This window comes from Ammodytes marinus, assembly GCF_949987685.1.
Source record: "Ammodytes marinus genome assembly, chromosome: 19".
Taxonomy (NCBI): domain Eukaryota; kingdom Metazoa; phylum Chordata; class Actinopteri; order Uranoscopiformes; family Ammodytidae; genus Ammodytes; species Ammodytes marinus.
Window position 1 is genome coordinate 8,003,257 of NC_137223.1, and position 26,744 is coordinate 8,030,000.

The window sequence follows — 26,744 nt, forward strand, 5'->3', positions numbered from 1 at the left end:
CTTTCATTGGTGGTCGGGTGCGTGTGGGATTGACCCCATTTGTGTCGGTAGAAAAAAGGACGGAGCACGTCTGTCTCTCCACATGATCGCTCGGCGTTTCTGTGTGTTAAGTGTGCGGTTGTGGCATCTACTTAGAATGGCTGATTGATAGCCCCAAAATGAAAGACGTTACAGTATGTTTGTGATGGATACCCATGGACGGGAAATGCGATGGACTTATTTATATTTGAGGTCAGTATATTACAGGCTAAGAATATTTACCAAAAGTATGATTTAGTTTTGTTTTGTGTGTGTGTGTGTGTGTGTGTGTGTGTGTGTGTGTGTGTGTGTGTGTGTGTGTGTGTGTGTGTGTGTGTGTGTGTGTGTGTGTGTGTGTGTGTGTGTGTGTGTGTGTGTGTGTGTGTGTGTGTGTGTGTGTGTGTGTGTGTGTGTGTGTGTGTGTGTGTGTGTGTGCGCATTCTGTACCACTACCACATAAAGGTTGAGTCAGTAATTCTGGTCTACAGTACACACAGTTCATACAGGTAGTGGAGCGTGAGGAGATATTCACTGATTTTGACAACAAGCGTTCTACAGAATACCTGACTCCACCTTTTAATGGCTATAGCATGGGCCACACTGACTGAAGGAGGTGTTAACCCACTACAAGTCATTAGTGTCTTTTAATGACCAAAGTGCTATTTCAGTGTCTTGTTGCAGCTCGCTAAGAATATAATAATTCAGGAAACGCTGGCCTTTTATGGCCGTGTGTGAATGCAAGAGCATGGGGTTTGTGGTGTAATGCACTCAAACACACACACACACACACACACACACACACACACAGGCATGAGTAGGTGTATTTGATTCACAGCATAGACTCTTCTTTATCGGCTTCGGCTTGCCTGTGATTTATAAAGCCGTCAACTCTTTGGAACTCCGGCTCCTTGCTCACACAGCCCCAGGGGTGGGTTTGCTCCTTAGCAAATAACACAGGGCTAAATGGCCCGGAACCTACCATCGCTCTGCCAGCAGATCACACACACTCCGCACAGCCGCCACTGTCAGGCTTCATTTACATCCATTCCCCCCCCCCCCCCCTTTACAGGAAGTCCCTAAGGTTTGTTTGCATGTTTGTCCGAAAATACTTAAGTTCGATCACAGTCTGATTGCTGCTCTAAATATAAGCAAAATATTTCAACAAGGTGAAGTGTAAAAAAAAAATGTGTTTGCCGCAATGAGTTCTGTCTTGCAAAATTATTCATAGCCCTTAACTTGGAAAATATTTAAACTCAGTTGCAACTGTTGGGAGTTTGATGAATGAGCCTGCCCCGGGGCTCTCTCTCTCTCACTCACAGTCTCTCTCTCTTCAAAAAGCAAAGGTTTCCAATACGGCCCCCTCTTTGAAGTTTTTCTTTCTTGTAATGTTGTGTTGGTCCCTTTGTCAGGGTTTGACCCCGCGCCTTTTGAAGCTGCAGGAATGAAAAAAAAAACTATTTTCTTTGCAACATGTATCCATCCGTATGTCTGATAAAAAAAAAAAAAAATCAGTTCTGGCTAATCTTGTATGCATAGTATGTTAGTTTCTTTGGTCATGTGTTGGTATAACAGCTGTAGGAAAGGGTCCTATTTATTCAGCTTGCTCAACCGGACCCCCTTTTTGTACCATAAAGCACAGCCATACCTTTAAACTTCATTCAACGATTGGTTTATGGAGGTTCACGCTGATCAAATCATTTCCAGAGAAATCCCTTGCTCCTTACTGTCAGTCCTTGACACAGATCTTTTCCTCCTCTGAGAGGTATTAAAGCTTCAGGACTTTATATCAAGAATGAGGCCTCTCTCTCTCTCTCTCTCTCTCTGTCTCTGTCTCTGTCTCTGTCTCTGTCTCTGTCTCTCTCTCTCTCTCTCTCTCTCTCTCTCTCTCTCTCTCTCTCTGTCTCTCTCTGTCTCTCTCTCCTAAACTCCCCTCCAAGGCTCTTTCCCCTCAAGTGTGTTCACTGCGGTGTAATGGATCACCCTGAACAAGCCACACTGCCTCTTCTGAACCATGCCGAACAGGGGGGGATAAAAGGCTAAGGAAAATCCTAATGAACAGGTCTAATTTCTGGGCAGGAAATGGATTAATTGCGGCATTTAGCTGGTTAACGTGGGACCTGGGTTTAGGAGAGGAGAGGGGGGGGGGGGGGACCAGGCAACTCAGGCATTTCCAACCCTTAGGGATAAAAACCTCAAATTGGAAATAGGATCCCTTAAAAAATACTAATGAAAGTATAATGAGACCATTAATATCCTGAATGTGTTTACAGATAGGACTGTGGTAATGCCTTTTGGACTGGATTCAAAAATAAATCTATGCAGCTTAACCCTGCTGAACTGATTTTCCACTAACTGGCTGAACCATGGCTGTATATATCAAATGGAAAGACTCTTTTGATTTAATAATCTCACCTCAGGGCCCATTTATCAGCTGCTCGGTAGCTTTTGATCATATCATACAATCTCTATAAGCAGATGGATTTTGCTAAGTTCTAATGAAAGCATAGATTTCCAAGTGAAGATTTTTTTTCTTCTGAGAATTGTACAGACTTTACGTCTAATAAGGCTCAAGTTTGAGTTCCAGACCTCGGAGAAAGCAATGACAGATTCTTGATGCCTTTTAAATTATTTAATTTTTCTAAACTTCCGTCCCCACTTTTCTGGTATGTTTAGTATATTTTTACCTTTAATATATTATTAATTAAACATTACATTATGTTTGTTATAAATGGACTATTTTGGGGCGCTCCGGTAGCGTAGTGGATAGAGCGCGTACCATATCGGCTCCGGCCTTCGTTGCAGTGATCGCGGGTTCGAATCCAACCCGTGGACCTTTACTGCAGGTCATCCCCCCTCTCTCTCTCTCTGTCTCCCCATTTCAACTCTGTACTATCTAATAAAGCTTGAAAATGCCAAAAAATAATCTTTTAAAAAAAAATTACTATTTTATCTGCCAAAAAGCACACTTTGATTGAAATAAAGTTCAGTCGCACGACTAACTGCTGGTTGTTGACTCATTCAATGTAAATCAACATTATCTAATATCACAAAGTACCCATAGAAAGGGTACTTAGATTTCCCTACTATATTTCGCCAACATTCGATTGGCAAATTAGATTTTGTTGCAGCTGGTTTCATTCATTTTGGTGACTGGAGAGATTAAATTGCAGAGAAGGATAGAAGTGTGGTCACTGTGTGCTGTGCCACTGGCGTTTTTTAATAGACACTATCCGAGCAGTGGAGGCTCTTGGTTCCTATATGTCACTCAGAGGGGGGCTAATTTAGAGGTAACAAGGGGAAAAAATAGGAAGATGAAGATGTAATTCAGAAGCTGCCCCAAATTGGTTTTACAGACACACACACACACACACACACACACACACAAAACCTACAGTACTTGAGGTGCACATGTGGCCGCTGCAAGCCCCCGCACACGGTCACGTCATGTCAGCAGAGGAGACTGTGGGGAAGATGTTTATTTTGGCCCAGTTGTGTGGAACTGCAGCCAGTAGCTACTGAGGGGGGCCCATCATTCTCCCTTATAGCTCATCCTATATAGCTGCAAGACCCAGGGGAGCGGCAAAAAAAGGAACACATTTATACAGTTTACAGTAAAGTAGCCCGGCATCAGGTAAAATGTTTCCAAACTACTTATTTTTTTTTTTTTGTCAGTGCGAGAGTTTGAGTCGTAATCTTTAATAAAATATAGTCTGTTGGGTCTCGAGTCAGGCCATTACTCATCAAAATTTAGGGCGGTTTACCGTGAGTTGGACCAAAATCCCCTTTTTATGAGCAGTATCCGGAAGATGATGTAGCTTCAAATATTAAGCTATACTACAATGGATAGTCATGGAGGTTATGATGTTCTTCAGGAAGTACCGTTAAAAAAAAGAAAAAAAAAGATTTATGGACATGCAGCGGTTTGAGCTGGAAGATTTCCGCTCGACGTAACTGTGTCCGAAAGTTGTTTTACTTTACCCCGAAACCGAGAAACTCCGGTTACCGACTGATAATATTTATAGGTGTGCCTTCAATTATTTTTATTTTTCAATTGTCGTGGCCCCCTTGACTCCAAATAGCCCCTTGTTTTAAAAAATGAAGAGATGCACGACGTATACATTTCAGGTCCATCCTTGCATTGCTTGCTTATAGTTGTATCTGATTATCCACTTTTCATTTCTATATTGACTTCCAGGAAACTGAAATGCCAGACGTGTATGTTGTGCATATTTGACTTCCACTCTTACACTAAATGTTTAAGGTTTATGATACGTTCAAGCTGTACCTTATTAGCTGAGAAAAATTCAATCCTGTCAGTATGTTTTCACCTGAACGCAGGCCAGACTTGGAATAATTCTCTACAAATGGTTGAATCTATTTGTGCCAAGCTGGGTGTCAATCCCAGGGGAAAATGACCTAACGTGACCCTTTAAACACTTCGGTGGTAAAGTCAGAGGGGTTTCCTGGCTCCGCTGACATCAGTGTACACAGTATATATGAAGAACATTGCCCATTGGGTATTTTTTATGAGCTTAAAACAACCCCAAGTGCCAGGGAAAAGGTGTTTTGAAAAGAAAGTCTTTTGACCCGAACGTGATCCGTGGTGTGTCTGATTTTATTGAGTGGAGAAGCGAGCAGAAAGGAATGAAGTGGCCCCTCTGGATGCTCCCCAGCCTCGTAACACACACACACACACACACACACACACACACACACACACACACACACACACACACACACACACACACACACGGGCCTGGCTCTGCAGAAAAACCCACAGCTGGCACCCTCAGAAACACTACTGCGAGAAAACACACAGCATATGACCTCACCTGACCTCTATGTGTGTCTGTGTGTTGGGGGGGGGGGGGGGGTTCATTAATAGCTTTTGTGGTTGGTTCAACTTCAACCAATGCCCTTACATGGCTTTGATTGTGATTGGTATATAACCTCATCTCTGGTAAGATCTCGTTTGACTCCTCCACACAGACCCACACACACACACACAAAGACACACACACACACACACACACACACACACACACACACACACACACACACACACACACACACACACACACACACACACACACAAAGACACACACACTCAACATGAATAATTAGTTCAAGCCAAATAGTCACTTCTGAGCTGTTCTGACTGAAGGTTATTGAAGCCTCAGGGTGTGGTCTGAGGGCAGGACGAGTGACATGGCGGGAGTTTTTTTTTTTTTTTTTTTTTTTTTGGCGGCAAATCACTGTTGCCTTAGTGATTTGCTGATGCAAGGGGGTTGAGGGGCCGTGCTTTGCCAGCATGTTCAGTCAGCTGATGTCTGTCCCACACCATATCTCAACTGAGTGCATGATATCTGGTATCTGCTGGCTGTATGGTGCACACACACACACACACACACACACACACACACACACACACACACACACACACACACACACACACACACACACACACACCTAGACACACTTGCATATTTTTGCATACAATCTGGTGAAATCCCCCTCCAATTTTTGTATTTTTCTCTCCTTCGTACACACACACACAAACCTAGACACACACACACACAAACCTAGACACACACACACACACACACACGGCTAGAAGCAGTGTGGTCATACATTACACATCTAGTTTAATACCCAGCCTATGTGATCACTGGACCCTGGTGGTGGTGGGGGGGGGGGGGGGGGAGTCTGTAAGAAGTTTAATCAGCTTAAAATTGAATCTCGAACTAAAGGTGTTAAATTCCCTTTTAAGTTTCTCACCACTTCTCTCACTTTCAACCTCAGTCGTTCCTTTCACCTTGTTATTTTTCTTTTTGTTCACTCTCCCACACAGCACATGCTTAACTCATGGGCACAGGCAGGCTTTTCACCGTGGTGTTTTTCTAACTCCGTGGCTGTTATTTCCTTGTCCGTGTCACCCTCTCAACCTCTAAACCCCAGCCTTTCATCTCACCGGCTCCTCTTCCCGGGTTTTCCCTTTCCCGTCTCCGTTCTGTCTACCGTTTCCGAGAGGCGCAGACAGGGATGGCCTAGAGAGGTTAAAGGAGCTGGAAGTGGATTGGTGCATCTCCCTGACCAGCTGAGGAGTCATGAATTTGTTTGTCCATGGGGGGAGAATTTGAGTTATGTGAGATAGTATTTTCTTAAAGTTCCTTTTCGACTGCCACTGCAGCTTCCCAATGCATTGCTCAGAACGGAATCCTTCAAGGTTTTCTTATCTTATTTAGAAATATAAGGCAACCTAATCAAAATTGGTTGAATTAAAGAGTTTATTGCTCGCTTAATGGCTCAGAATGATAGACTGCGTTAAAATATCAAAAGAAAAAGAAAGAGTTTGGACTTGATTACGTTCATTAAGAACAAGTTTGGTCGGATTAAACAGGAATTAACGGGACTCAGTTCTTTTCTCCTTGAAGGTCTGCGGTAAACGCTTGCTTCTCAATCATTCTCCCTATTTAGCCCTCCAAAAATACCCGTATCTCGCCGCAATATCCTTGACTAAATGTGTGTTGACAGTTTTTCTCAGAACTCTTGTCATTTTCCTTCCCCCCCCACATCCCTGAGCCAACGGCACAGTGTTCTGTATCAATCGCTCTCCCCCCTCCCCCCTCTTCGGCTCGTGTCACGGGACTGAACCTTTAACAAGCTGTCCCTTTAAAGAAAACAGAAAGAGCGCAAAACTGGAAGCGGAAACTATAGTATTAGGCAGAGTGCAAGCCGGACTAGACGCATTAGATTGTGCTATCTGCAGACTGCTTGTAGTAAACAAGGGGAAGCAACAGCACAGGGCTGCTCTGATACAGACAGATAACACAGGTGTACTGCAGCATGATACTGTACAAGGATGGCTGTGAGGATAAAACTCAAAATGTTAGGAAATGTCAAAAATCACCATGTGGTTATCAACACACATGATAAACCCATGACACTGTATGATAGTTCTATTTCAATGCTTCAATTCAATGGGGACTCAGTGGTGGAATGTATAGAGGATTTAGTCATTTACACACTTGTCATGATATGCTTTAACATGGAGTCAGTGAAGTCAAGATCAGTGAATATCTCCTCATGATCTGCTACCTGTCAGTATACTGTGTGAAGCGTGCGCTGAATAAGTAGCGGAGATATTTACTGATTCAAAATGATAATCCAGTGATATACTGTAGTGTCACTCTAAGGCTTTGACTAGTGACATTTTCAATGCAGTGCTTTAACTTGTAATGGAGTATCCTTACATTGTAGCATTGCAACAATTTCTCACGGAATGAATTAGAATCCTATTCTCAGTCTAAATACTATACTCTGATTTGCATTAAATGCCCAACTTTTAAATTCCCCTTTATCCCCTTTATCATCATTGTTCAGACAATCTCATGACACAATATGGTATCAAGGTCTATCTTTCCACCTGTCTGCCCGACTGGTTAAATAATGACCACTCAGTTCCACATGGCACGTTTTATTGAGGCCGTCTCCCCAGCACCGGTCTGCTTGGGAGCATTGGATAAAGGAGGGGCCTCTGTGATGATCATTTTGGGGGTCTGTCACTCTGCTGCAGCTAGTCAAAGCCACTTATGTCCCTGTAACCGTGCCAGCCCCCGACATAGGAAGAGCTTTCCAGAGCGGAGGAGGAATGTTCTGCGTTTGGCTCTAGGCTGTTTGTCTGCTTTACAATTGTAGGATAATAGGCGCATGGAGTCAAGTTCACATCCACACAGTGACTGACATGTTTGCACACAAACACATGTATGCGCAATGCATGCACAAACATACTTGACACACATGAAAACAAGCACAAGTAGCGTATACAGTGCATTCACAAACTGTATGCAAACACCCCATAGATACAAACACACAAACATCCCCCCCCCCTCCATCCTCATACTGTGGTTTTTTGTTTGGCCTGTTTTCCCCAAATGAGCGACTGCTTCTTTGTTGGGCTGGAAACTGCAAAATAAGCAAATGAGCTCAGGATGAGAACTCCCTGCCAACAACTGTCGGACGTTCACAAAGTCACACACACTCTGTGCACACACTATACCGCTTTCCTGCGTCGCTCATGCGCTCACGCGCTCACGGGCTGAAAACTACGCTCTGCTCGTTTAGTGAGCCAGCCTTCTTGTTATCGTTTGGATGTAGAGTGTGTTGAATCAGAGGCGAGGGCTTGGGGGTGGGGGAGGGGGGGGGTGGTTGGGGGGCAGCCTAATGCTTTCCAGTCTGTGGCTGGTTTCAGTTTTCCTCCTGCGGTGGATGAGGACAGAGGGAGAGAAAGGGAGAGGGAATATTTTGTGTGTGTGTGTGTGTGTGTGTGTGTGTGTGTGTGTGTGTGTGTGTGCGCGCGTGCGCGCGCGTGCGTGCGTGCGTGCGTGCGTGCGTGCGTGCGTGCGTGCGTGCGTGTGTGTGTGAAGGGGAGATAAATTCCCAGGGAATCTTAAGCTAGCATTATTTCTAGTTCTGCAGGATGCATTTAAATGTCTCTGTGGTTCCACACACAGGGTTAGGATGTTCTATGTAACTACAGAACTATAAAGTGCACACACCAGTGAGGGATGCCTTCTTTTCTCTTGTTGTTTGAGGAGGAGCTTGTGTCATTGTACTGTCTACTTACTTCACCAGCCAAGAACAATTCATTTTGAATAATTTGATTTGTGAACATGGTTTTTTTGTCAGTACATTCTAATTCAAGGTGCCCTGTGTAGTCTTTGACCACAAGTATAGCACCTTCACACCATGTTTTCTCGTAGGGCCCCTGTTCTGTTTGTATAACATGCACATAAGGACGTTGCGATACATTATGATACATTATGATACGCATTTCTGGGGGGGGGGCTAATTAGCCTCAGAAGCAGCAGACCACGGGGTCAAATCCGGTCTGTGGTTGTTCTCTGCATGTCATTCCCCTCTCTGCCCAATTTCATCTCTGTCTCTCCAACCTGTCTAATACAGCATAAAAATGCCAAAAAAGTATCTTAAAAAAAATTAATAAAAAACATACACATTTCTGCTATAGTTCTAAGACACACAGTCGTAAAAAGGAAAGGCAGGGGGGGGGGGGGGGATAAGTAAGAAGAAGACTGCAGGCAAGCTAACACAGATCTAAACAATGCAGGGTTTGCAATGTTTAATATTTACTCAAACTGTTGCTGTGTCCAACAAGCTGATTGGTTGATCCAACTTCTGGAAAAATGTCAATATTGATATGATGTACTATGTCACAATATAGTGTGTAATAAAATGTTTGGATAAAATAACCAGACAAGACTGTCCCTCAAGCCACAAAAGTTAGTGAAAAGGTAAACATATCGTAAAGTGACAAAAAAGTAAACCAAGTTACTGTTAGTAACAATGTAACGAGAATAAGTGACATAAATCCAGCGTTAATACACAGCCTATAGGCTCTGTTGCTAGCTACAGTGGGCCTCTTTGTTTACATACCAGTTTACAGAGCCCAGGCTGTGTATAACTGAAACACCATTTTTTTTCAGTGCACACATAGCGCAGACGGGTGGCGCGGATTGTGAGGAGATATTCACTAACAAGAGTTCTCCAGAATCGCTGTCTCCATCTTTAAAGGCACAGACACCATGTTATCAAACAGTGTAGTAAAAAACCTTTTGACAGACTAATATTGTCCCACAGCATATCACACACCAGCCCCCTAGCACTACCATGCTTGCTCACTTCCATGCAGCCTGGAAGCATGAGCATGTTCCAGCTCTCACAAACCACATTCCCACATTTCCAATCTGAGCTGACTGAAATTCTCTGGTCATTTCCTGGAGCTGCACTCTGACTCTATTCCCCCCTCTCTCTTTCCCTCTCTCCGTCTCTCTCTCTCTCTTTTTCTCTCTCACTCTAACACACTCACAGCCCCCTCCTCCTCTTTTTTTGCCTCCTCCTTCCCTCCCTTTTCCACCTCTCTCTGGCTGCTCGCTCACACAGCAGTGGGCTGTGTAGGTGAACACTACATGTCGTTGATTTTGACTTTCTCTCTCTCTCTCTTTCTTTCTCTCTCTCTCTCACTTACACACACACACACACACACTCCTTTGCTCGCTCCCTCACCACCTCTCTCTCTCTTTCTCCCCCTCTCTCCCGCTGTCACATTCCAGTTGTCTAAAGCCAGGTTTAACTTTCTCTCTCCCTGAGAGTAGGAAGGAAGGGGGGAAACTATAGAGGAGGAGAAGCATTAGAAAAAGACTCATTTTCTCTGGACGAGGAGGAAGAAAAAAAGTCTGTCCATACTCCATTTGGCTTATAAAGCAGCCAATACATTATTTAAAGGGTATTTCGTGTTTTTTCTTTTCCTTTCCTCCATAGCTACCTTACTTCTTTCACCTTTTTTTGGTGGGGTTGGGGCGGGGGTCGCGCTCATTCTCACACTCATTCTCATTTTTCTCAACCACGGTGGACTAATTCACGTGAGCGCTTGTTTTTACGGCAAAGCCAGTCCCAGCTCTCCTGGCGGGACGGGGAGGAGGAGAAGGAGGAGGAGGAGGAGGAGGGGGCTGTGTTTGACAAGGCAGACAGCCGCACACACAAACACACGCTCAGAGAGAGAGAGACAGAGAGTTACTGGCCGGACCCCGGAGGATTTTCCATTCAGCAATGCGTGTGTAAGTGTCACTTCTTCTCTATTGCCTCAACACGCTTTTTAAACCTCTCCCCTACAGTCTCTGGTTTTTGCTTGTTTTGGTTTTTATGTTGCTGCCGAACTTGTGAGACTTTTGTGTTGTTGGAGAAACCGGGGACCATCCCACTTGCTTCTTGCATCTTCAAAGTTTAAAATATTGGACCTTTTCAGATTCCCCTTCTCTGCGTATTTGACTACCTTTCCAATTTTTGTTTTGCCGTTCAGTTTAAATGGCTCACCTTGTGTCGCCCTCTGGAATGTTGTTGTTGTTGTTTCTGCCCTCTCTGTAGAGGATGTGAGAACTTCTATAAGCGGGTAAATTGGTGTGAGAGGGGGCTAATTGTTTTGGAAGATGGTTTGTGTGTGTGTGTGTGTGTGTGTGTGTGTGTGTGTGTGTGTCTCTGTTTTAGGAGCTGATTGACTGGATTAGGCTCTGACAGGGAACTGTAGGTTTTCACGTGTGGACAGATGAGGTAACTGAGGAATAACTGTGTGAGATCACTGAGATACAGTAGAGTGCACACACACACACGTGCGCATGAGTAGACGGACAACACCCCCACTCCTTATTGGTACAGTGAAACTAATTTTTTTCACGTTGCCTTTGTGTGTGTTGTGTGTGTGTGTGTGTGTGTTGTGTGTGTGTGTGTGTGTGTGTGTGTGTGTGTGTGTGTGTGTGTGTGTGTGTGTGTGTGTGTGTGTGTGTGTGTGTGTGTGTGTGTGTGTTTCCATAAATGGTCAGTGATTTTTCCTAACAATCTGCTGCTAGAGAACAGGCTCTGCTGGCAGGAGTTTGACTCCACTGTAATTAACCACAGGGTGCATAATACAGTAAAACCAAGAGGGGCAGCGAGCCGTTCACACACACACACACACACACACACACACACACACACACACACACACACACACACACACATACACACACACACACACTGCAAAAATAGCGGTGCTGACTCAGGGCAGGCAGCAGTATAGACAGCTCACTGAAGAGATGCCAAAAACTTTTCTTCAGAGTTTTCACTCAGGATTCATTATCATTGATGGGTTCTTATAGTCTATGAAATGTCAAAAAATAGTTTATTTTGAATGTTTGTCCGACTAACATTCTAAATCCAAACATATTCAAGGGGCTATGGAGGCACATGACATACCTCATCGTGCTAAATTGTCATGTACATTTCTGAACACGAAAGAAGTATTTTTTTTAAACTTCTAGACTTTTGGGACCGGATGGTTTGGGGCGATTGATGAGTTTGATCTGGTAGTTAGAAATCAATAGTCCCGCCTCCAGCTTCTCTCTAGTTTAGTTTTGAGGAATGTAGACTGTAAAATAGAAAATATTTAAGGAATTGTATCTCGTAAAATATTCACAAGAGATTTGGTCTATCGACGACATGGTATTCAGACTTGGCATCTCAGCGTACAACCGTTTGGGTTCCCTTCATCTGAGTCCCACATGCAGCATTGTAGCAACGTCACCAGGAGCCCTGCCTTGGCGCTTGACACAACTGCAGGCACGTCACCCCTCATAAACGGAACCGGAAAGAAAATACTGCAAGCCACCTACACTAGACAATGGCACAGTCAGTTCTTGGGCTCCAAAATGACCAAAGATTGCTTAGATGGCTTCCAAATGGCGTGTCTGCTTTCCTGTCGTGTGTGTGTATACAGTTTGTGCTCCTACCGTCCATGTGTTTGCAAGACTGGATAAGAGAGTGAGCCTGTCCCTGCGTTCCAATACCCATTACTTTCTGCTATTTAATATGGTAAAAAAAAAAGATTTAGGATGTCCCGTTTCTTGTGGTCAGATTTAGTATGTTTAAAAGTACCTGGATGTCTATTAGCCTCCATATGAAAACAACTGGGCTGCCCCCCAGTTGTTTTCATATGGAGGCTCCGTCGATGAGACGTCACTTCCGGCGCGCACTGGATTGTGGGTCAGAATCGCCCAAATGGCATGGTGTTTTCAACACTAAAAATGTCGGCCAGATGTAATAGACATCCAGGTACTTTTAAACATACTAAATCAAGGTGCAATGTTTTCATGAAATAAACAAGTAAAATGATGTCCAAATTGTATGCCTACTGCATGCTAGTTTATTTTTATGGTCAGATGTAGTATGTAGAATAAAGTAAAGAAAGACTATGCGATTTGGAACGCAGGGTGTGAGTGTTGTTGTAAGTGTGTGCATGCATCCACACCTACCTCTCCCACTCAAAGCCAGGTTTACCCCTTTAACTGACGTTTTGCCTGTTCAACCAATGTTGCGTCAGTTTGCAGCGCCAGTCCCCTCCCAAACCACAAGGGACCTCTTTGTTTTGTAATTTATGAATTAGCGTGTGGTTTGGGTTACGAGAAGAGAGGGCAACAGGAATAAGCCCGGCCCGCTTCAGCGCTCAATTTTGATTAGCTGGATGGATGTTAACTCGCTTTTATTATTCTGAGATCAGCAGTCTCCATGATGTGCACTGGAGATTGAGAATGAGAGAGATGATTAATGGGGAAGATGAATAAGCATCTGTGTCTCTTTCACTCTGTTTTTCTGTGACACACAGACACACACACACACACACACACACACACACACACACACACACACACACACACACACACACACACACACACACACACACACACACACACACACACACACACACACACACACACACGACCCCATGTTTGACAATCCTCACGATAATCTGCGTAAACCTGTGTCATCTAGCCATCAGATAAGGGCCAACGGTTCCGTTGTAAAAACATAAAAAGTGCAGAAAGCCAGACTTTGTGTTTCTCTCTCCCATCATGCATCTGTTTGGCTTTGTAGGCTCTATAGCTTCATGCCCCCATGCTTTGGAAGGCTCTTTCCGCCCTTCCATTTCTTGCTCTGTTTCATCAAGTGGTTTTTATTTACTTTGTCTAGTCCAAATGGAACCTGGCGCTGTCCTAAGCTCTGGCCCCTGTTTTTTCTCCCACAGAAAAGGCAATGCTCCCTCTCTCTCTCTCTCTCTCTCTCTCTCTCTCTCTCTCTCTCTCTCTCTCTCCTTCTCTCCTTTCCAACCCCCGTACTTTTCTTCTCTACCCCTTGATTGGATTTTTATCCTTTTCTTCTCTGCTCTCTGTTTCCGAAAGTCAGCGTGCATTCCTAATGGCTTCAGCTCTCCTTGAGGGCTGTTTTTCTTTTTTTTTCTCCTCTTCTATTCCTTCCCACTGCCCTTCCTTCCTTTCTTTTCACTCCTCCATCTCTCCTTGCTTCCAGAACAAGTCTTTCTCTGAAAGATACTCCGAAATAAAAGTCATTTTGAGGAGGGCTCTCCTGATAGCCAAAGCAGATGTGGACCCCCCCCCCCCTCTCAAAAAAAAAAACTTCCTGGCATTCTGCTGCACCAACATTCAGCTGCTTGCAGGGGGTGCTGGGGCTCTCGTGTCCCCCATATCCCACCCTACACCTCCCCCCACTACCATGTCATCTCAGTAATACCTATACATCCTCATGCTATCCACACTCTCTCTGTCTCTCTGTCTCTCTCGTCCACAAGCAACTCTACTCCCCTATCATATCTGCCAGCCCTTTACTTTATAGTTCCTCTACAAGAACTTAGTTTTTTCCTTTCCTCTCGAGCCAATTCTTTGAGCGGTCTTCTCAGTACATGGCCGCTCCTCTGATGTCTGCGTTATTGCCCACACTGGTATCCTGTATGGAGGGATTTGAGGAGGAGCCCCATACCTGTCGGGATCCATTTATCTCCCAGTGAGATTGCGGGATGGGGGGGGGGGGGGGGGTAGTCCTCTGGATCCTGCTGGATTTAAAAGGTCAGCTAGGTGAGGAGATTGAGGGGGAAACAGCTGAGGCTCAGAAATAAACAAGTGCAGATCTGAAAAACACACATTTCAACGTTCACTTTTGCTGCTGCTGTGAAGTAAATGCTGGAAAAATAGTGACAAAGCAGGAGAACATTAATACCAGAGTTTTCTTTTATTTAAATTTTTTTTTACAAATGACACTTTTTTTTGTCTGTGGACTGACCCCCCCCCCACCCCATATGCATATGCAATAGACTGGTAGCTGCATGCTTGTGTCAATTTCATGCTCAGGTCTGGGACATGTTGCAATGTTGCCAGAGGACTTCTTGAATGGCTTCACTCAGCAGGCTTTCCGCTTTTTGTGTTGCCCTTTAAGAAAGTCATGCTCACACAGGAATAATTCATTTTCTCTGCAAGGCACCCATGGTCAGGGTGAAGGACGCTGCACCTCTGACAGTGTGTGTGTGTGTGTGTGTGTGTGTGTGTGTGCGCGCGTGTGTGTGTTTCCCTGGACGTGCTAGCCCCAGAAGGACCTCTGTAGTATAATCCTTCTAATTAAACCACAGAGCATTGCACCGTGAGGAGAGTAGAAAAGAAGACCAGTGTTCAGGTGCATACCAGCTACGTGTGTTCACGTCAAAGTGTTTTTGCCAAAGGTGTGTATGTTTGCTCACTTACCTGTCCGGCCAGGTTTGTGTGCACTAGAAGTTCAGCTGATATCTGCCAATAAGTAGGATTGTCTTAACCTGCTCAGTGTCATATATGGAGGCTGTAAGTCCATGTTGTTTGTTTTCATTCCTTTAAACCTGTATTTTTTAATATTAAATCCCTTTCTAAATGCCTGTGTTAATGTTGGGTTTGGGACTAATGTCAGAGGCAGTAGTGCCACCGTTCTCCTCATAGGCAGTGGCTTGGAGTAGCATGAGGTGGTGTGTTTTTACAGCCCTCTCTCTCTCTCTCTTGGCCTTCCCCCTCGGTTCACCCTGCCTCACCCCCATTAAAGTCAATTTGTTCTGAGAGGCAAGGAATCGGGCCACAAGTCCTGAAACATGTGCTGCAGCACGGGCATAAGAAAAAAGTTGTTTTATTGGGAAGATTTAGCGTCATAGTGGGGAAAAAGAAAAAAGGCTGTTGACTCAGAGCAGGAGACAGAGATTTGTTTGACGACAGGGATAGGTTGTATTTTAGGTTTTGAAGTAGTTCATCACAAAAATTGAGTTTGAATGTATGAACTGTTGTTCATTTGCTTTGGCCAACATGCCAGCAACATACAGTAGTTTTTTTTTACGAGCTCATTCAACCGAGAGAGAGGAACAAAAAGAGAGACAGTAGTGAGAGGAGAAGAGACAGAGCACTCCCCACGGATCAACAAAACTATTTTATGTTTTGGCTTGGCTGAGGACCTATTAGAAGTCTGGAGACTTTCAAAAGAGCCCGAAAAAACACTCCCCAACAATCCACTAAGGCTTCCAATAAAGGTTGAAATGTTTTGCAGCATGGATTAGAGGGTGCAAAATGAACGAAGACTCAAAGTCCCACTCGATGACAAGGAGCTTTCTATCTAAACATGTGTTTTGAGTCGGCCCATGTTTAGTAGGTTTCAGTGTACTGTAAACATGTGTTCTGGGCTGCGTTGCCTTAGTATTTTTTTTTTTATCACTGCTGTATTTCAGGTTTGAGAAATTAGCAGACGTGCTTAATGATGTCTGCGGATTTTACAGCCCGGGGTTTTTGGATGAGGCATTAAATGACTAGCCGCATATGTCGGGGCAGGTTTTTCACATGTTTACAGGTTGATGCAAGAGCAGCTGCTGTGATGTAAATGTGTGTATATGATATCCAGTTAAGAACAAAGATTTCAGGGCTGGATTTGATCCTACTGCTGTCTAAACTTTAGGATGCGAAGGCTTCATTTGAATACAGCAAATAGGTAGTGATGTTGCTATCGACAACATAGTTTCAAAGTGGTTATCTGATACAGTATATCAGCCTGAAGTACTTTTCTTAGTTTCTATACTTACTAACTTAGCATACTTGATTGTAGATGAAGCCATTGTTACATGAAACTGAGTTTTCTCATTTTAGTTACCGAGAGCAACGTGATTTTTGTCATGAGAAGCTTCCAAACGATAAAGATCTAAGATTGGAGATCCGGAAAACACCGGACACAGAGCTCAAGTAAACATGTGATTGATCACGACCTGAAACGGTCAGGGTCAGTCCACTTATCAACACGTTTCTCTGTGGAGGGCGGTCCTAACTCAAGACAATATTGATCTGTGATTGCTGCTTCTTGGGGGCCAAAGGTTATCTGTCATCAGCAGCTGATGGCTCAGTCCTGTGCACCAGGCAGAGGTCAAGAGGTTGTTTAGGAGGAAGTTCACTTTACAAGCTCCTCTGTTGATGGTCATCGCCTATCACGCATGTGCAACTTCGAGAATCAGGAATGCAGGGACTAAACTTAGCCTATATCACCATGTTCTGAGATCCCAGCAATTCACTTGGTGAGTACAATGTTTAAGAAAGCTGATAGAAATGTTGTCCAAAGCTTCAGAAGTGAAAGCCAAGTAGTAGTTAATTGAGATTTTATTTTATTTCTTTAATTATGAGGACATTTATGAATCTTCAGACCTATGTTTTGAAGTATTGAACAGTTGGCGATTAGCTTAGCCCAGCACGAAAACTAGAAGCAGCTACCCTAATCTGTTCAATGTTACCAATGATGTTAAATGTAAAACCAGGTTGTGGTTTTACGGGCGTTCCGTACCATACCCTGGAAAGTTATTGCATTAAACTAATGACAGCCTAGAAATACATTACATAGCCTACATACAGTACAAATCCCCGTAAAGCCACAACTTGTTTCTGCATTGCTAGTGCACAATGCTTGACAGCTGGCTGTTTCTACATTTGTGCTTTTGTAGGGATTAAACATACAAGATACAACTGTAGCAGTGAATTTAAGGGCTGGTAAGAGTGTTTGAACGAAAGACAAAGCCAGACTACCTGTTTCCACCATAGATCACAGTATAATAAATCCACCTGTTTTCACTGGTTTATGCTAGGCTAAGCTAATATACCCCTTGCTCTAGCTAGCTGAACGTACAGAAATGTAGGTGGCATCAATCCTCTCCTGAGTTTAATTTGAGACTTTTTATCATAACATTGGTCATCTAATCCCTCACATATCTTTACTTTAAATTTAGACCTCTTATTTGTAGCGTTAATGTTAAAAGCAGCACATGAAAGCAATATAATTCCCCCAAGGCCTAAAATATATTCTCACCCGTTGCTTGTGTCCGACAGTCTTAAATAGCCTGCAGGCTCTGCTCGCCCTGCGTAGTCCCAGCATAGCCCAGTACTGTACAGTAGAGCCATGCTGGGCTGTTATTTAAAAATCTCCCAGAGTCCTCCATCACTCTGATCTCGAGCCAGAGCCCGCTGATCTAGCCTCCAAACACCACCACAGCCTCACTCTTCCTTTTTTCCTTCCAACCCAGGATGAAGGGATGATTGGAAGGAGGGGAGGCAGGGAGAAAGAGAGGGAGGGAAGCATTTTGTTCTGGCCTTCTTTGGCATGCTTTTTTTCTTCTCCCAGCAGGCCATCTGTTTCCTGTCTGAAACATGAAACCATCGCCCGATTGGGTTCTGCTACTTTTGAGGTGTATGTGTGTAGAGTTTATGATTAGCTGCTATACTAATACAGCTAGTCATTTATGTTGGTACAAAGTGGCCCATGTGCTCTTGTCCTCTCATGTGATCCAAGTGTGATATTGTAGACACGCTTCGCCCGCGAGTGTGTGGGAACTGCTGACTTGTGGATCATTGATTCATTCCGAGTGTTCTAAAGTGATGTGGGCAATGCACCTATTGTAAAAGGACTCTCTATGATGTCACACCTGTTTAAGTACAGAACACAGTGAAATAATGCTATTTGATAGATCTTAAAGATGGCGTCCGTCCAATCATGTATTGTCGGCTTATAGTGACTGTTTTGTCTGTCCAGACTTAGGTCGTGTGTACACTTAAGGGAGGGCAGTCCCTCTTTGGATCTTGGCTATTCTCCATTACTAACAGTAACAAAGCTGGCTGGATGAACCTGGATAATCCCTGATTTCTTCTTTCACTTGCTCTCTCTCTGTGACGATGAAGGAGGGGGAATTGAAAATCTATTGGGTGTTGAGCTTTACTGCCAATTCACTAGCTGTATAATTGGTGAGTTGGCATCATGGCATTAGGCAGGTCAAGCAGCAAATGAGAACAAAATGAGACCATTCAATTCATCAAGTTTTTTTTTTAAACTCTTTTTTAGCCCCGTCTCACCCTGTTGGACGGGGATTTTCCACCAGTAGGCCCACACTGAAAAGCTGGACGTCTCTCCCCTTTGCCAGTGTGTTTGTTTTTAATCCACGTGCATAATGACGTTCGCCAGCTAAAGCGAAGCCAGACCTCCAAGTTGTGTTTGTTTAGCGAGGCCACTGTGGATCCAGGCCCTCTGTGGGTCTGGCTATACAGCCTTTAGCCAAACCAGACAGATTCTGGGATGCTATGTTTGTGCGATCCAAAATGTTGTTAGCTTGCGGATTCAAGCAAAATGCTCATCAGGGCTCTGCTGTTGTCCGTGCCAGATTCACTGTAGAGTGAGGGAAGGCTATTTTGAAAATGCCCAGAGGAGCAAGGAAGCTGAATTCCAATGGATTGGCCATCTTTCTTTTTTTTTACATTGCTTAAGCTAGTTGGTAGTTGTGAAATAAAGAAAATGCATTAAGGGGCAGTTAGCATAGGCCTTTTAGCCAAAACCAATGAACAATGCAGCTCTGTTTGTGTGTGTCTGCTTGTTGTTACAATAGTTTGACAACAGAAATAGAGATTCAGCCACAGTAAGAGAAACAGTAGACATGTCAGAAGCGAGGTTGTAATAACTGTGTGATTTCTCGCATTATAAAAAGTACAAAGACTGTTTGAAGGGCTTATGAAGGACCCGCAGACCCCCTTTAGAAATGTTACAGGCGACCACATGTTCTAATGTGTTTTAATCTCAAGATTTCAACTCTTTCATTTGCCTAATAAAATGCCTGTCAATGTTAATATGACAGTTGCCCTATAAAGGTCGGTGCTAGTGAATTCATGGGTGGTCCTCTAACTCTTGAGAATAACTTCACTCTGACTCCTCCTAAGCATTGGCTTATACTTGAACCTGCTAGAACCATTTCAAAAAACAAGACATACAACCTTATATTATTCAATTGCATACATTGTAATAAATTAGTTATCAATGGTACATTTTTGTCAAATGCTCTTATTTGCTTTCTTGCCGATAGTTAGATGAGAAGATTGATACCACTCTCATGTCTGCAGGGTAAATATGTATCTGGAGCCAGAGGGGTGTTGGCTTAGCTTTTAAAGACTGCAAACAGAGGGAAAACAGCTTGCATGGGTAACAAAATCAACCATCCAGCAACTCAAAAGCTCACTAATTAACACGATTAACATCTCCTTTGTTTAATCCGTCAAAAAACCAAAGTGTAAACACGACAAGTCCACATTTTCCCGAGGTTTATGTGCCCTGACTGTTTCTTGGCACTGAGCAGTAACTTCTTGGACCTTCTGCTGGTTGCCCCGCAACTGCTCCCAGCCAATCTAAACTCCCAGAAAGGGGGCAGAAGAGCTCATTTCAAGTATTGTTATGAAGCCCATCTGTCAACCTCACATTTACCTCTGAGAAAACCATACTTTTCCCCGTCCCTCTACTTCTGCTCCCACCCCTCCCTCTCCTACTCCCTGCTTTCTCCTGTCTCAGTGTTATATATTTTAGCTTTAAAGGTGTTCTGCGTAATGTGTGTGTGAGTTTAAGTGTCAAGTGTTGACCCTTGTGTCGGTGTACGCTCGTGCGAGTCTGCCTTATGTCAAATCTACACCGAACCCCCTTGGCAGCAATATACGATTTGAAAAAAAGACTCATCCATTGCAGATCAAATTGCATTTTTCTAACTCTTTAAGCCACAGTTGGTCCACTGTCGGAGGGGTTTCTCTACAGCCGCGAGATACCGGAAAGATTTACAGCACAGCTGGAGTGAAAATACTGCCGGCTGGGGTTTGGGATTGAGAAGGCAGATCTTCTAAATTGCGACTAGGGTTGATTCCCATAGTAGCTATTTGTTAGAAGCAACGAAGAACGATGCCTTCTTGATGTGTGGGTTTAAACTCTCACGTGGCTTTTAGTGGAACCAAGATGTTAAGTTAAGTTTCTCTATTGGTCAATTAACACAAGGCTGCATTGAAATGTATCTTTTTGCGTATCCCCTCTCACACCACACTCCAGAGGGGGTCCTAACGCAGGGTCAACCATAGTCCAGCCGGTGCCCCTGAGGCAGGTTGGGGTTAAGTGCTTTGCTCAAAGACACAATGGTAGAGATGGTGGGCAGAAGTTATACCAGCCACCACTAACCCCCTCCTGTTCGTTGCGGGGCATCAAAACTAAACTAACTGAACTGGTTGGCCCCTCTTTTCCTCTTGGCCATCTTACCACCCCAGATGGAGGGCACCAACAGGTATAACCAATGCATTAAACCTGATAGGTTCTTGAATTGGAGAGTTTCATGTGCTTTTAACCTTCGCTGACTTGCGCGTTGGAGCCTTGCGTTTCCTTGTGTCTTCGTACAGTAGATCTTATTGAGACCATAGGGGAGATCATTTGCAGTCTTGTAACTCTGTTAGCTCCGTTTCATTATCTAATCAAAGCCTTGAGGTTTGCAGGCTGAAGGATCTCTGATGTTCTCCAGGCACTTCAGCCGTGCACGGGTGGCAGGTGTTTGTTTTTAAAGACTGCTGTAAAAGTGTCTCCGGCCGCCTCTGCGTCTGTCAGTCCTCTCTCTCTCTCTCTCTCTCTCTCTCTCTCTCTCTCTCGCTGTCTCTCTCTCTCTCTCTTTCTCTATCCACTTGTAACCCTCAGGGACATGCATCTGCATCTGTTGCGGCTCAAGCTGTTTAAAGACCAGAAGGGCTAAGTTGACATGGGGTAAAAAAGAAAAGAAAACGGTAGACAGACGGGATGTAACAGGAAACACAGGCAGCGGGTCGAACAGATAACCAGCTGTACCAAGCAAAGTCCATGTACTGGGGGTGGAAATGCTAAAGGCCAGTACAACACTAGACTGAACCTGTCGCATTTGAGCAACTTTTCACATTACTCTACTACGTGCTATTATTAGAACCAACTCCCAAAATAGACATTAGCAGGCGGGTGCTATCAGAGCAGCTGTTTGAGATCAAGAGAGAAGAAAAGAGAGGAGAGGAATAGCCTTCATAAACAGTTTCCTTTCCTTTCTCCCCTCACGGCTTGGGTTTCTTGGCATACAGGAGTACATGTACTGTATGATGTTCAAACTGGGTTCCTTACTTACACACATACACGTTTTGCAATGATACACACACCCCACACTATCCTTATGGGGTCCATAGAGAATGATGTAGCCCAAAGCTTTCAAGCCTAAAGCCTTTGTAAAAAAAACAAAACATGTGTCCATCCATAGTTACAGAGTAGGAAAAGATTTTAAACAATACCTCGCTTGGATTCAGCGTTGTAGTAGCAGACTATACACAAAAGATAAGGTCGATGACAGACTCGGGGCTGACCCAGACCTCACCGTTCATTATCTCTGTACCGGCCTTACCGCTAATATGGCTCAGCACCCTGTCAACACATGGAGGGGAAAACATACCTCCCTTTCTCATACACATAAGAAACACGCCAACTCCTACATACCACTTAGGTTTTCATCCATTCTGTTTCTGTGGAAGAGGTGAAGATAAAACTTACTCAACCTCAACAGAACTAACTGGTTGTGATTCACTGTCGTTCGGGCTCCTTTAATTACCTGGCAATGACAGGGCGCAGAAGCAACCACTATAGACAAGAGATACAGTATATGAGGCAGGCGGTTAAGGGTTTTACCGTAATGATAAAGAGGGAACAATGGAGTGTGATGGCCAACATTACATCATAGAGCATTGTAATGATGCACAGATGCTTAAATATCGCTGTTGGATACATCCTCCATCATTTTAGTACAATGGTTCGTATTGTAATCTTATCATTTCTGTCTTAAAAACCTCACGTGCTCTTGCAGTATCTCCACTCGTCTCCAGATATTGTTCATTGTTCATTTAACATAGCTGATTATTTAGTTACAGTTTCAATGTACAGTATGTTTGACTCAATGACATTACTGTACCTGTAGCTGAGCTTTTGCCTTGATTGTAGAGGGGGATAAAGTACCATTTCTAATAGCCATTAAAGAGATCCTATTATACTACTTTTCTGGTCTTCATTTCTTGTTAAAAACTGCTATAAAGCAACCTGACACGAATCACATCACAAAAAACTATGTAGATTTTAGGGACACTCTTCCTCTTACCCTAGCAAGCACAGCAGTCTCTCTCTACACACTGCTTTGAGCTTCTCCGCCCCTCCCCCCCCTGCTGCAAACCCCACTCCGTTGTGATTGGTTACCTTCCTTCCAGCAGCGGGAAATTTTCAGGAAGCTGGGGGCATGCAGCCGGAGCTTGCCTAAGCGGCAGCATTACCATACATGGAAACATGACAGAAACGACCCGAGCGTGACAGAAACAATCTGGAAATTTGAACGAGTTCGGCTCGACTGGCTGCCATAGTTTTTAGTGCTCTGCATAGCCACCCCAGACGGTCAGCAGGGAATACGTCGAAATGCATGTACGTAATTATTTGATACGCTAGTATGGTTAAACATGACTATAAATCATTATAACAACGTTTATAGGTCATAAAAGTCGAAAAGTATCATAGGTCCTCTTTAATGAAACATCCCTTTAGTAGTAACAAGAAGAATCAGAGCAATCACATGGACCAAACGTGGACAAAACTTCCAAGAACATCAGAAATGTACCAGGAATTTATATGACAATGCCACAACCCTACTTTCTTTGACCCCCAAGCTTCTCAATTACCTTCTTTTAATTGAGTCAGCTTTATCAAAGAAGCCCATTCAGCAAGTTAGGTGCTGACCTCGGTGAACCTTATGTGGAGTCTGTATTGTCGGAAGTTATTCTAAACTGACTATACCTCATCCATTCGTTAGTGCAGATAACCACTGATAACATTTGGAATAGTTTGGTTCGTGTCCACACTGTACAATCTAAAATAGTAAACTAGTAAAATAGTAAACTATTCTCAATTGAGATTCTTCCATGTTGCTTTGGAAGTTGGTATTTTTTCAAATGTAGGTTAAAGCTGAACCCGTAACTTTAGAGCCGTATCGGCGGCATTCTAGAGTGAGCGGAACTTGCCGAAGTGTCTTTCACATGACAAGAGCACAGGACTCTGGTCATGCGATATCATTATGAATTGTTAAGTTGGGATGGTAAAGAAGTGAACCTTGGGAGTGCAGTATAAGACCCTGTTTCACTTCAGTTTTTTAAAGAACAATAGGGGTCATTGATAGAATGCCAAGTAATGAAAAACCATATACACTCCGTATCATTAAAAACGGACCATGTACTATTATGGAGAAGAGGGGAAATGTGCCAGTAATGAGGTGAATGTATCCACTAATCAGCTTGCGCTAAATAGATATTCATTGCGTCCAAATTCACTTCTGGGCCCAGAACATGAGAAACATTATTTTGGTACGTCCACACGAAACAAGACTTTGGCTGTATATCTCATCATCGTAACTTCTTCTTCTCATGCTAAAGTTATATATAGAAAGCCTCAGCAGGAAACACTTTATATATTTAATCAGGGCAACAGATTGGCATGAACCTTGGCTCTGTTGAGTACAAATGATTAAAACCGCAATTACAAGCTTTTTCTTTTATGTATTCAACCATACAGGAGACTGAAGAATGTTGGCAGTCAACTCCTTGTACCTGTCACCCATTAACAAAGACGAATGTACACCGCACCAACAAGTTAAATATAGACCCATTGGTTGTATTGATATTTGAGCTAATCCTAGTTTTTCCATTCCTCCGGTCCCAGTGGACTTTAATGTCGGCAAGTGTTGATTTCATTAACTGCCTCGTGCCAACCAGTTGTTGCTGCCTTCTGCTTAAGATAGCACCATTGTTTAAAAAAAAAAGTCTGTACAAGCTTGTTGATTGCGGGCGCACCTTTATCTCTGTCATGATTGTGTCTACGCTTTAGTCCTGCCACTATCTGTCCTCCTCCTCCTCCTCCTCCTCCTCTCTGTGTTGCCATGTCAGCCACAACACAAATGACTATCTCTTGTCTTGGCTGTGTTGTCACAAGTCATTTGACGAGCTCAGCATTCTCTTTCTGGACCCAATCAAAAGCTCCCAGCATCCCATTATTACCTCATGACTCTGATATGAAGGAGTGAGTTCAGACGCTCGGTGGTGTAGGTTTAGATGAATCAGCGTTTGGTTCACATCCTTGTTGAACCAGTGGAACATCAGATAATGATGAGGCCGTGCTGACATGGACAGTGGAACCGCCTCTCCCACGTATATACAGCCAATCAAGGGGTGAAAATACAAACAGTGGAGATAGAGGTGATAGTTAGCAATGGACAGTAGACTTTCAAAATAAATATATTTTCACAAGTAGTAGCCTGTTGTCGTTTTTTTCCTTTTTTCTTTTTTTAAACAGAATCAATTAATGAAAAAAAAAATAGTAAGTTCTTATGTTATACATGGACGTTCCTGCTGCAGGAAGATGCTAATCACAATAGTGTACAGTACACAAGGTCCTTATAGTACAAACGTAGCTCAGAATACGTTTCATACGTTGACACAGCAGAATCCTTCTTAATGGTGTAAATGACGATGAAGAGTTGTATCTTAAATCTTTTTTTTCAATATTATTTTTGTATGGTGCATTTCTTAAAAGTATTTTCAATGTTGAAAATAAGCACCGATGCACTGTCTCTTGAAAATAAGATACCTCATTACAGACAGATGGGAGTAATCCTTGCCAATTATTTGTAAGACAGTTATTGACTATTGCCAGCATTAAGTATTTTAAAGAGATCCTATTATACTACTTTTCTGGTCTTCATTTCTTGTTAAAAACTGCTATAGAGCCACCTGACACGAATCACATCACAAAAAACTATGTAGATTTTCGGGACACTCTTCCTCTTACCCTAGCAAGCACAGCAGTCTCTCTCTACACACTGCTTTGAGCTTCTCCGCCCCTCCCCCCCCCCCCTGCTGCAAACCCCACTCCGTTGTGATTGGTTCCTTCCAGCGGCGGGAAATTTCCAGGAAGGTGGGGGCATGCAGCCGGAGCTTGCCTGAGCGGCAGCATTACCATACATGGAAACATGACAGAAACGACCCGAGCGTGACAGAGAAAACCCGGAAATTTGAACAAGTTCGGCTCGACCGGCTGCCATAGTTTTTAGTGCTCTGCATAGCCACCCCAGACGGTCAGCAGGGAATGCGTCGAAATGCATGTACGTAATTATTTGATACTCTTGTATGGTTAAACATGACTATAAATCATTATAACAACGTTTATAGGTCATAAAAGTCGAAAAGTATCATAGGTCCTCTTTAACAGTCAGACGAATACTTACAAACTGGCATCAGCAACATCACAAGGCATCAAAAAACATCAATAGAGGTTCAGGTTTGATGTCTGATGAGGGGCAAGCATGAATGGATGTGTTACGTGATCATCATGCTCAGCTACATAATATCAATATGTACTGGACACATCCATGTGTCTGTGTGTGGGGTCTGATGGAGGAGGGGTCCGCAACCAAGTGATTTTTCTCACCGATTGTTATGACCCCACCATACTGTCGACGGAGCCTGTATTCCCGTCCCTGCGTCCATGTTAATGACACCAACTGTTTGTGCGTGCACATGTGCGGCGTACGAGGAGTGTTAAAATAGCCAAAACAGCTGGTATTCTGTAGCATAACTGATGGTTGTGGTGAAGTGGGAGTGATTACGTTTAGAGCCCATGCTGTGGCATCTGAGAGTGTGTGAGTGTGTATATGTGTGTGTGTGTGTGTGTGTGTGTGTGTGTGTGTGTGTGTGTGCATACATTTGCATTTGTGGATGTCTCACAGCGGAGTGAATGTGTGTTATCCATTAAAGTAAATGGGGGAAAAATGTTTTATGTTTTGCAGCTGAATGTAGGGGGTCTCAGGGAGGCAGGGTGTGGGGGGGTTGAGCTGCTCCACTCTCTCCATCCTGGAATGTGCTCCCAACCCCTCAATACCCCCAACTCTGGATGCTATTCAGACCGTGTCACCGTCC

General features: G+C 43.7%; 1 protein-coding gene across 2 annotated transcripts in view; it reads left to right on the forward strand.

Moving 5' to 3' along the window:
- eva1aa (eva-1 homolog A, regulator of programmed cell death a) overlaps window positions 1-26,744 on the forward strand; it is a 79,005-nt gene that overhangs the window by 38,289 nt on the left and 13,972 nt on the right. The window contains exon 1 of one of the 2 annotated variants that reach the window (XM_080048441.1): window positions 10,521-10,652. The exons of the other annotated variant lie outside the window; for it this stretch is intronic. The gene's annotated coding sequence lies outside the window, so the exon portion shown is untranslated. Of the gene's footprint in view, window positions 1-10,520; window positions 10,653-26,744 lie in introns of those variants that run through there. 2 annotated transcript variants of the gene reach the window in all.